The sequence below is a fragment of the Notamacropus eugenii genome, chromosome 2, assembly GCF_028372415.1.
Source record: "Notamacropus eugenii isolate mMacEug1 chromosome 2, mMacEug1.pri_v2, whole genome shotgun sequence".
Lineage (NCBI taxonomy): Eukaryota > Metazoa > Chordata > Mammalia > Diprotodontia > Macropodidae > Notamacropus > Notamacropus eugenii.
The window spans coordinates 276727058-276736370 of record NC_092873.1 but is presented as its reverse complement, the minus strand read 5'-3'; positions in this window follow the sequence as shown (position 1 = coordinate 276736370).

Below are 9313 nucleotides of genomic sequence, written 5' to 3'. Positions count from 1 at the left end.
GATGAATCCGTGAACCCCTGCAGACAAGGGGGACAAGGAGCTTAGGACCAGAGGTCAAAGTCTGGAGTAGGGCTACATTTCTCTCAATATTCAGAGGTTGTGCATGAGTTTATAATATAGTAATATCATCAAGCAAGGACTCAGATTGATGTGCTTTTCTCTTTAAGAAAGAAGAAGGGTGAAAAGGAAAAAGAAGAAAGTCAAAGAGAAAAGGAGTATGTGGTAAAGTTGAACTCAAGGGAGAGAAAACATGGGGAGATAGTCGGTCAACTAGCATTTATTATGCACCTACAATATTCCAGGCACTATGCTAAGCACTGGGAGTACTGTTCTTGAAGAGCTTACAATAATACTGTACTTTGATGATAGCCAAGCTGAGGTGAAACTACTGAGAAAGAAACCCCAAGAGAATGGTGATACTGTATCCTCTTTCCACAGGGACTTAGAGTTTTGAATGACCATTGATCCTCTCCCTTCCTTACTCCTTAGCTATATTGAAGACCTACAAGGACTGAAGCTGGATTAGATCATAACTGTTCCGAAAGCATTGCACTATTTTATCTAAGTTGCTGAGAATGTTTTGCTATTTGATTCACTTTCTTAAAGAATTAGTCACACTCCTGATAGCCTTTAAAAATTCAGTCAAGGGATACAGCAATTAAGAAGACAGCCAACCAGGGAAATTCTTAAGTTCTTAAGAGGGAATTGCTTTTATTCCTTCTCCTTGTTCTTTTTCTAATGTCTGGGGGGAGAGAACATCTCTTTCCTTCTGGTCCCCCACTGGAAATGGTACCTTTCTTATAGAGAGTAATTGGCCTAATAGGAGATGGTGAACACTGAGGGAGCACCAGGAGGGCACCGTAAGAAAGTAAGGAACATTGGAGACTTGCAGCTTCAGAAACATGTTACCTTAATCACATGTTCCTTAATGTGTGTGTCTCTGTAGTGTATTCTATATAGGTGACCCCTTCCCACTGAAGTTGTGTGTATTTGTGAGAGAGGGTGCCCTAAGTTTATGTTGGAATGGTTTTATTACCACTGTTTGCACTATGCCTTTTCAGGAAATGCTTTTGATTGAACTAATTGTGTCAATTGCTGACTATTAAATATAAATACACTGGTGGGGCGCTCACAAAATATAGTTTTAGTAGTACAAACCCAAGCAGTACCTTGGTTTTGGAGTATTTCTCCCTCTGGTGATCCCTGCCCAGAAATGTAAGTTGGGTGGAATTAGTCAAGAGGGGGCAATCCATGTTGTTTCACGTCCTGATTACAAGTTTGTTACTGCTGAATACGTCTCTCTAACCATACAGTAACAGAGTGACATATCAAGTGGGAGCTTAGCTGTTTGAATAACTATCACTTCAAGATGACTACAGGAAATCAGAGTAACTAAAGGGACTGCTACACACTTCTTCAACTCTGATTTTCTCTTCTCTCTTGACTTTCTTCCCTGTTTTCTCAATCCTCACTCACTCTGACTTTACTTGTAATAGTTGCTTCCCTCAACACCACAGTCTACTATTTTAATGATTCCATAACCAACACCCTAAAAGCCGAACTCTCAGGAATCTGGACCTTGTGCTGCTCAACACTCCTCTAAAAGGGATTTATGAACATTGCTAGGGAATGTGAAGGAATCAAGCTGCTTTTGACCTCTATAAATTTATGCTTGCTTCATCACATCTGGGCTTTAACTGCTACGCAATAATCTGGTTTTCTTACTGACTCTAGTTTAACTGGAATGGAGATGTTGGTTGACTTTTGAACAGGCTGCTGACAGTGAGGAAGTGAGGCAGGGGGTCTACTATAGGTCAGGTACAGGAATATTCAAGAGCTCTAAATAATGAGCCCCACAGGTACCAAGGCATTTCACTTTTCCACACTTTGTAACTAGAAACCTTGATAAAGGTGAACATCACCCCTGTATGATGCTGGGAAAAAAGAGGGCAAGAAAGCCCTCAGTACTCAAATGCCCTTAGCAATGGCTAATCTATCTGAGGTTTATTTCATTTCCTTTTCTGTTCCAATGAAATGCTCTCATCAGTTTGATACTGTGATCTGCTTTGTTAGAATATCTAGACTTGAGTTGACATTAGAAATCTCTGGTTTCACCTTGAGGTTACTTATTTCCAACTAGATGTCTCTGGTTTCACCTTGAGGTGGGGACATGAGCCATGATTGAGGTTCACTTATTTCCAAAATAATCCTCATTGAATCCAGTAATTTATGGTAACTCTAGAATGGAATAGAAAGAAAGCTGAAATAGCAGCTCCATTTTTTCACACTATCTTGGGATGGTCTCTAAGGAAGACATATAGAAGCTATGTAGACACAGAAAGACAGGGATAGGAACCAGAACTGTGATTTCCTGAGTACAGGGTACTCTCGGGTGAGGAAATTCCCTCTACCAATGCAGTTTGACACTCTCTCTGCAACTATCAGTCTTAGTGACCTAGAGCCCTGAAGGGGTTAAGGGATTTACCCAGGGTAACATAGCCACTATGTGTCAGAGGTGAGATACGAACCCTAGTAATACAACAACTAGTGTTTATATAGTATAACACTTTGAGGTTTGCCAAACACTTTACAAATATTAACAACCCTGAGAGGTAGGTATTGTAGTCCCATTTTACAAATGAGGAAACTGAGGTAAAGAGATATTAAGTCTTGCAGCTAGTATCTCTGGCCCTAGAAATCACCCTGGACATCATCATCATTATTAATAGCCCATAATTAGCTAGCCTTTTAAGCATACATTTATCTTCTTTGCTCCTACAGGAGCTGGGTTTCTAAGAGCAGATTTTTATTTGGAACACCAAAGATGAGCTTGAAAATATCCTCTTTTATAATCTCTTCCACAACCATATCACCTGCAGTCTTGTCCATTGTCAGCCTCTTTTCACCCATTGCCCAGCTCTGGCCAACCCCAGAGTCCTTCAGAGGACTTTGCAGTCCTACAGTGTGGCTGGGTTCTAGCCCTAGAAGGCTGACTCACCAAAAACATGCAAGGAAGCTTCCCAAAGAGCCTGCAACAGATGCGGCCAATTCCATTTCTGCAGCAACCTGGGACTGGAGACAACTGTCTGAAGGACAACCTGTCATCTGATAGCTTTGTCCTTAGCCTTGCCTTTTCATTCTTTTGTGGGAAAAAAATGTCAAGTGTCCTTCCTACTGACTAGCTTGCTGTAGCAGCATTAAAGAGAGCAATGTATCTGCATTTTTAACCTTGGGGAACACTCTGACCCCCAGTAGCTACATGGCTCAGAAGCTGGGGCATTGAGCCTCTAGTCAGGAAGACTTGAGTTCAATGCAGGCTCAGACATTCGCTAGTTGTGTGACTGGGGGCAAGTCACTTAATCTCTGCTTTTCCTCAGTTTCCTCATCTGTAAAATGAGAATAATTATAGCACCTACTTCCAGGGTTGTTGTAAGGATCAAATGAGATATTTGTAGTGTCTGGCACGTAGGAGGTGATTAATAAATGCTTGTTTCCTTCGTTCCCCACATTAATATTTAAAGAGCCATATTTGAGGTACAAATTGACACTCTACCTTGGTGAAGGCACATTATGTTCATTAATGGGCTTTATAAATGTTAAGGTCTAGTCGTTGTTGCTGTGTTCAGTTGTGTCAGACTCTCTGTGACCGCATTTGGGGTTTTCTTGTCAAAAATACTCCAGCTCATTTTGCAGATGAGGAAACTGAGGCAAATGGGGGTAAGTGACTTTCCCAGGGTCACCTAGATAATAAGTGTCTAAGGCCAGATTTGAACTCAGGAAGATGAGTCTTCTTGACTTCTGGTCTTGCACTCCATCCACTGTGCCTCCTAGCTGTCCAGTTCAAGTATTAGAAACCATAAATGACTAGTTCTGGGAGGTACCTTATTCAGTAAATAATTATAGGATTGTGAATTTAACAGCTTGAAAGAACTTTGAGATCATCTGATTCTAAACTAGTGGTTTTCAAACTTTTCAGTCTCAGGACCAGGTTCCCCTGCCAAGAGCTTTAGTTTATGTGAATTATATCTATGGATATTGACCACATAGGAATTTAAATGTCTTAGTATTAATATGAAATTATGAAATTTTTGTGACCTTGCTAATCCCCTGAGTTTCAGGGACCCCCAGATCACACCTTGAGAGCTGCTTCTTGTCTAACTCCATCATATTACACCAGGGAAGAAATTTAACTTGCCCAACATCACAAAACTAGCCAGAGGAAGAGACATGATTCAAATCCAATTGTCCTGACTTTCAGGCCAGAGCTTTTCCAACTACATTCTGCTTCGTGTAAAGTCATAATAAAATAAAATACAATGTAATATCCCCAAAGTTTCCTCTCCACTTTCTTTAAGTGGCACTCAAAGTGGAAAGGCTCACAGGTGGTATTAGAATAATTAGAGTATGATGTCTGTATAAACCACCAGGTGGCATTCTGAACTTGAGTTGCTTTAACTTCCAAGTGACTGACCATCAGTGACATGCGTTGCAGGAGTCCACCTGAGTCCCAACAGCTTCTAGTTCAAGGGCCCTGTCTATGTTTCTGTTTATGGAAACAGAGCAGTTTAGGTTCCCTGTTGCTCCTAGACTTGGAAATCAACCTTGCTTCTTTCTTCTCTTATTTGGTCTAGGGTTAAAAATATTAAGAGTATCATCATGGCAGCATGACGTGATGGAAAGCATACTGGATTTAGAATCAGACTTAGTTCAAATTCTGGCTCTGCCATTTACTACCTTTGTGACTTTGAGCAAGTTACTTAACTTCTTGGCTCCTCATTTTCCTCATTTATAAAATCAGGAGCCTGACTAGATGGTCTGGAGGTCTTTTCCAACTCTAAACGTACGATCTATAATTTATTTCATAATTTTATCAAAATAGCCCTGTCTCTATCCTTTAATTCTTTTCAGCTTTGGAAAACATGATAATATTTGCCAACCCATCCTCCCATCTGAAGGGAGTATTCAGATGCCTATCTTTTGTCAATTTTGTATGGAGAAAGTTCTTCACACAGAGTTGCATATTTTTATGCACAAATGTACACTGTGACTCAACCAATTAACTCATGACCTAAAACCCATTTGTTCTACACTAACCAGGATCCAATTCCCCAAATGCTGAATTCAGAGGACCAATACATTTCCATTTAAATCCTTTTCCTAATCCAGCACTACTGGAATTTTATGAAATGTAGTTTGGGTTTTTTGTTTGTTAGTTTTTTCTCATTCTGAATCTAATATCTCCGCATTTATAAAAATGAAACTGACATAGGATTAGAAAGCTCCATCTTTCCTTCTGAGAGCTTTATCATTTTGAAGTGTCTCCTTTTCTGGAGATCGGTATCCTAGAGTACTCTCGCCTGCTGGCTAAGTATAAAACCTTGCAATCCGAACATATGTAGTCCCTCAAGTGATTGCTGAGAGCAATCTTTGTCCCATAGGACCAAGATATCCATTTCTGGATTTTTTGAGCACTGTTTGATTCCTTCTTATCTGGTACACCGCTCCTGAATCCTATCTGAGTTTCAATATAGTTTCTCCTTCTCTCTTTCCTTCCGCCTTTTGTCCACTTTCTCTTCCCATTTTATGTTTTTTATTCTCTGTAGCTCTCTCTCCCCCTTTTTCTCTCTTATTCCCTTTCTCTCATTTTCTCTGTCTCTCCCTCTCTGTCTCTTCATCTCTCCATCTCTGTCTCTCTCATTCTCTCTCATGAATGAGGCACCACAAATTTGCAGCAAGTATCTCATCAAGCAAAATCCATGGCCTTATTCCTCTAGTATTCCCAATACCCTGCTCTTTTTTCCCCTTTGCTTCTACACCAGAGGGATCCCAAGACTTTACCCTGTTCTTAACTGCACTTTGTTATATCCATTCCTTATACTATCTCCTGAGTCCCCATGACCTGCAGCCTCAGAAATTCAGAATTTCTCAGCTAGACTCTTCTACCTTTCTGTAAGCCTTTTTCTTCAGAGACCCAAGCAAAATATTCTCAAATGACTCATTATGTCTTTTTTCCCTTGATACTTCATACTTTCTTCTCTGATCAATCAGGCTCTGTGGAGACTAAATCAGCAACATCATCAATCATCTGGTTCAATTTCCATATTACCCCATCATCAAAATGAACTTATTTCGCCTTGATATCTTTATATTCCTTCTGCAATTTATCATGGGCCAATTACAATTCTTTGAACAAAGACACCTCATCCTCAAGACAGATGTTTCTTTCACTAAAAGGATGAATTGGTGGGTTTCAGCTTTTGCCTGTTTATTAAAACTTGCCCCGACTTGCCAAATACGTCACAACTTTCTCATTGCTTTTGGAATCCCAGCACTTGAATGTAGGGTCACAGTTGTCAAACCCTTTCATTTCTAAGTTGTCCTAATTAGCCTCTTGTTTCTTAGAGGCCTCCTCTCACCAATCAGTATTTCTTGGATCCTGCCTGGAACCAAAAGCAATAACCAAGGGATCTATTTGTCAGATTATAGGATCATAGTTTTAGAGCTAGAAAGGACCACATAACCCATCTAATCCAATCTCCTCAATATACAGATGAGGAAACTGAGGTCCAGGGATCAAGTGATTTGCCCAAGTTCACACACATGCAGTAAGCTCCAGAGATGGAGTTTGAACCTAGGTCCTCTGTCTTCAAAGTTAGTTCTCTCTTTTGAAAAGTATCTTACAGTTCTAATCTACTCCCCTGTTGACTGTGCCAAGATATTAATCTTTTTTTTTTTTTTACTTTGCCTTTTATTTCAAGAAAATGCTTTTGTTTCTAAATAAATTGTCCTCTGGTTGGTCTGGTGGTATAGGTAGATTAGCTATAGATAATATAGAGAGGAAACGAGAGAGAGAGAGAGAGAGAGAGAGAGAGAGAGAATCATTAATCCATTACTATGTACTGTACTAAGTGCTGGTGCTACAAATGCAAGGAAGCAAAGAGCTTACATTCTAACAAGGGAAAACAATATATAAAGGGGTACTAGCAAGGAAGTGGTGAATGTATGGTAAAGAGACATACAAGAAATGGTTCAGAGGCTTGGACCCCTTGGCAAGATAATACGATACCCAGAGAGGAAAGGGTTCAGGAAGGAAGATGAGGCCCAGAGGGCTGTCAGGATGGTGAGGAGACAGTAAAGAAAGTGATCTTGAAAAAATCCCTTAACCTGTCAGGGTTTCCATCTGTGAAATGAAAAATTCAACTAAGTGATGACTAAGGTTCCCACCAGATCTAAAATTCTATGATTCTATGACTATGTTAAAAGAATTGTCAGACCAGAGGTATTTCCTGGTCATTTCCTTGTGTACCTGATTATCTCTTCCTGAGCTAAACTGTCCCTTCAGGATTCCCAGATTTCAAGTAGTTTCAGTAATGAAATCCACTGAATCCATTCAGATCGTGGTATGACCTTTGAATGTTTGTTTACAAGACAAAAAATCAGCTAGTAATTGAAATGAGAAATAAGGTATCTAAATCTATGACTCTTCTTACCTTACACCAGCAAAGCACTTGCATCACTTACTGAAAAAGAAATCCATTTCAATCAGAATCATTACTTTAGCATCTTAAGTTTCTCCAGGACAGAATCAATGTTGCTTATTCAGCTTTTCAATTAAAAACTCTGAGTTTTCCCCTATAAATCACTGAAACTAAATTATGTCATATTTATTATCATATATTGCACTATTCATCCTCCTTCAGCACCTCTTCTGCCTGCTGTGCCCTTCATTCCCCAAAGGAAATTAATACTTTAAGCTAAGATATAAAGTTAAAAAGTATTTAGAGGTCCATCACTGAACTTTAAATTTAATATAAATATTGATTTAGCTAATTCCTAACTGTTTCACTGATCAATTGTTGCAGTACAGAACAAACTTCGGGTTTTTCTGACCTAGTGTTTCTCTGCCACCAGGGCTGTATATGCCCCAGTCATGTCCTTTCTCCTTACCTGGTTTCCACATCACAGGGGGTAGGGTGCAGCACCCCTATGATGTGGAAAATCTGCATAAAATTTTTTGGCCCTCCCTTCATAACAGAGAAGTCTAAATTTTTTTTTTTAAGTATTTAGTCATAGGCTATATTATAATACTATACATTTATTTTATGCATTTCTGAGTTTCTAAAGTTTTTGTGTCATCTGCTGGCCTTTGAATGTTATCTGTGAATTTCTTAAAACTCCTAAAAATGCCATTTAATTTCTTATGGTACTTTGTGATATATCAAAAGTATAATGGTAAAACTCTCTATGTGGAAGGGACTTTAATCTAGAAACTTCCTTTCCTAGTTCATTGGTATTTTTAACCTCAGGAATGGGAAACCAATGAAGTCCATGCCCTCACCCCTCCAAGATACCTGAGCTATCCAGAAGCTCCAGGAATCCAGGACTCCCAAGGGAAAATTGATAACTATACACCAAATCCAAGTGACAGCCTCTGGCTAGACCATCACAGACTCCTACTTCCTGTACAAGGCTAAAGATCATCTTGCTTGAGGTTGTTTGATGACATCCTTGCTATTTTCCCCAATTTCTTTCCAGAGGTATTAGCCCAGCCCCAGTGGATTACGATTTGCCTTAGTTTATAAGTGTTTTAAGTCCTGGCCTTACAGCCCATACGAGATGCATTGGGTGTATGGATGCAGCAGCAGGGCAAGTGACAGGATGGCTGGATGGTCTGGTCTGGGGCTGGCTAGGCATAGCAAGTTAGGCAAGTGCATGCATTTACTTACTTTTCAAGACATCCCAGTTTAAGGGAGGCAGTTCCAGAGAGGAGTGGAATAATTTCCCCAAATAGTTGGGGCATAGTTTCTCTAAAGTCTCTAGTTCCAGCATGTTCCTAAGTTACAATTCCAAGCCAGGGTACTAACATGTACGTGCACACACACCTTGGCTTCTCCTGGAATAGGCTTTTGGCCATAAATATCAGTGTCATGTATAAGGCTACATAGGGAGATTACTCATGATTGTGAAGAGAATCTTCATGGAGCTCCTCCTCCCATAGATGATCATTCATGGAGGCCAGCTCAGCTCTGGCAGATCCTGAAGATGGAAAGCCTTCAAGCATAGGTCCACAGAGGGATTGTCTAGCTGCTGTATGTCTGTGTTCTTCCTTCATTTTCAAAGAAGACCATGTGTATTAAGAAAGTTCGGATTCGCTCCTGTAAATGATGCTCTCGGACTCAATCAAAACGAAAGTAAAAAGCTTTAATTACACAAGGCACGGTACAGACAGTTTAGGATAGCAGAAGAAGCAGAGGGCAAATATAATGATTATTAATACAAGGGCTATAATTACAATAGATAGATAGAGGAAGAG